We start from the raw sequence: 2,949 nt of genomic DNA on the forward strand, positions 1-2,949 counted from the left end.
CAGGGGGGGTAGCCCCTGTGGGAGCCACGTAGCCTGTTTGGGGGGGCAGGCAGTAAGCTGTGCAGGGGGGCTGCACCCTGTGGGGGGCAGGGGGCCCACCCCTCCTGAGCAGCCCCCCCTCAGTCCCCCCACAATTCACCTACACCTACCCATACACCCCACAGCCCTCCACAGCTACCCACATCCCACCCCCCTTCTGCAAATCCCACATCCCCCCACCACATACCCTGCGTGCCCAGCTGCCAGACAGGATGAGACCTGCTGGCAGGAGCTGTGGCTTCAGCGGTAGGTGTCCCCACATCCTAGTTAGCAAAGGGGTCAAGGGAGAGCTCTAACTGCTCTATGGTAAGAAAACCAAAGGCAAACAACAAAACACATAGGGTTATTTTGCCCCAAGCGGCACAACTTACACCACACCAAAGTACATGTCTGAGCATGTACACTGAGGCAAAGAGCCCCGGCTCAAATTTGCACCACTTCTATTTGAGCTGCTGCAAGCACGTGTGCCTGCATGTGTGGATGCACCCAACAGTGCTTCACAAGATAAACCCAGAAATTTCAAATACAAACCCATAGCTGTGGTCTTTCTGAATTCTATGCAACTGAAAAATGGCTCTGATATTTTTCTGCAGTGAAAACAAGAGTGAAAACGAAGAGGTGGCATTTTCTGAAGGGAGCTGCAAGTTTATTCAGCAGTGGTGCCATGAGTCTATCCAGGAGTACCGTGAATCTAAAGGTTGAGAACCTCTGCTTTAAAATATAGCAGATCTATACAATATACATTTCTGTCAATAATATGAATCTAAGAACCTACATACCAGATATATTCATATCCTTAAAATAAATTCTGTTAGGAAATATAAGCTTAGATTAGAAGACCAGTGTTATAGAGGAAAATTTATATTTTAAAAGGGAAAACTGCATAAAAATATTGACATACTAATTTAGTGGCTGAGTATTCAATACAAATACAAAGAAAAATTAACATGTTCACTGGAAGACTGTTTGTCTTCAAGTAATTTATAACACTGCCAAAAGTGAGATTTAAAACCATGGCTTCCACTGTTTTCTAAACCTCCAATAGTTGACTGGTTAAGTCAGTCAAATGAACTCAGTGAAAACCATTTTGTTAATGGTTTCTTTAAATTAAGGTGATTTTGCTGACCTCCAAAGCTGTGTTACATGTAAATCTGTTATAGCATTTTCATTTCGCATTATTTTCTAAACAGCTGAAGGTATTTAAAAATAATAATAATAATTTGGGGGACTTTTTGGGTTATTGCTATTTGACAGAACAAACTCAAGAAGTCCATGTGTATATTACAAGAATCAATTATTTGCTATTGATTTATTTCTTAATAAATACATTGATTTCTTAATCAAACTTTTTAAATGTCAATACTGCCCTCTGTTGAATGAATGTGGTATGGATCAATGGAAAAACTACAGAAAATCTCTCTCTCTCACCTGTCCTAAATTCAGGTTTCTAACTGGTGCTCAAAATAATGATACCAAGAGAGCCTGACTATTATGTTGAACAGCATGATAACCTTAAGAGTGTCTGGTCTGTCCCACCCTACCCCAAACAATAGCATTTATACTGCCCACAGCAATATGTATTTTCTGGGAACAAAGATCTACTGAAAAGGACAAATATGTGTACACAGCTGAAGGGGCAGAATACAAGTGCTCTACCTTTTTTCCCCAGGAAACTATAACACAGAGCCATGAAATTCATATTTGATTTATCTTCTATTGGTCCCAATTTTTTTTTGGTCAATTTAGCGCTCTCTAAATTGGCAGCAGCCAGAGATTCAGCTATTATTATTTAAGATCTCATATCTTAATCCTGGAAATATAACTGTGCTTTTTGACTTCTGAACTTCATCTCTTTGTATTCTGCTACTTGTTCCAATCTTTGCACATAACTTTCCAAGTATGTGCCATCACTCACTTGCAAGTTTTGAGATTGCTGGTAAACGCTAATTTTCCAGCTCTGTCCAGATTATTAATAAAATTAAATTGGACTGCTCTAAATATCTGTTTGTGGTAGCCTCCTTTTTAGTGTTATGATTAATGAATACTTTCTGATATTGTAAATTAGATCTTAATCCATGCAATAGTGCATTAGAGTGCTTAGTAACAGGTTTTCATGTGCCATTACAATGAAAGGCTTACTGAACCTGACATGTAAATTGTTTTCTACTTTTCCTTTGTATACTAAAATGTAATTAAATTTGGCTGGCATAGCTTATTTGTAATTGGGCATTTGTTTTATTCAGTTTCATCTTGATTTTACTGCATTCTTTACAGGCAGCCCTCACACTTATGACACAAGTTGAAACGTACCTCAGAACCAATTTTCCTATAGGAACAATGTTATAAATGGGGGATTGGTTCCTGAACCAAAGCCCAATACCCTATTTTCACCAAAAAAAACCCCAGAACGTTGTACTCAATCAATTATAGATGAGTAATATAGCTACATTAATGTATTTATATGGTAAATAGCAGTCATATTGATGTGGAAGGACTTTTTTGAGGTGACTTTGTTGGACTTTTTGAAGGGCTCTTGGTTGGACTTCTTGAATGGTTCTTGACTGGAGTCTTCTCAGAAGTCTTGGCTGCAGGTTTTTCTAGAGTCTTGTCTCCTTTTTAAAGAAAGTGTCCAAGGAAGTTTGGACAGATGTTGTCCAGGAGATGGGCAACACAGTGAGCTTGTTTGCTGGCATAGCATAGCATCAGATCAAGCACAGTAAAGTTGAAACTGACATCAGAAAGTCAAAACGGTGTCAATTTATAAACATTGTAAGTCATTCATTGTAACTCGAAACGTCTTAAGTCGAGGACTTCCTGTATTCTTTGATTCTGAAGTGTTTTCTGTTAAATCCACAAAAAAGGTACCTACCTCCAGAGCTGTTCCTAGGGGTGTGCAGGGCCTGGGGGGAG

The 2,949-nt window shown here is 39.3% G+C and overlaps 1 protein-coding gene and 1 long non-coding RNA gene across 6 annotated transcripts in view; one reads left to right on the forward strand and one right to left on the reverse strand.

Moving 5' to 3' along the window:
• SGCE (sarcoglycan epsilon) overlaps positions 1–2,949 on the reverse strand; it is an 81,983-nt gene that overhangs the window by 21,879 nt on the left and 57,155 nt on the right. The window lies entirely within an intron of this gene.
• Positions 520–2,949, forward strand: part of LOC109291422 — a 16,022-nt gene continuing 13,592 nt past the window's right edge. Inside the window, exon 1 of the long non-coding RNA XR_002095840.1 lies at positions 520–2,337. This is a non-coding gene — a long non-coding RNA (uncharacterized LOC109291422). The remainder of the gene's footprint in view (positions 2,338–2,949) is intronic.

Source organism: Gavialis gangeticus, unplaced genomic scaffold (assembly GCF_001723915.1).
Source record: "Gavialis gangeticus isolate Ggan-Ray unplaced genomic scaffold, GavGan_comp1, whole genome shotgun sequence".
Classification (NCBI taxonomy): domain Eukaryota; kingdom Metazoa; phylum Chordata; order Crocodylia; family Gavialidae; genus Gavialis; species Gavialis gangeticus.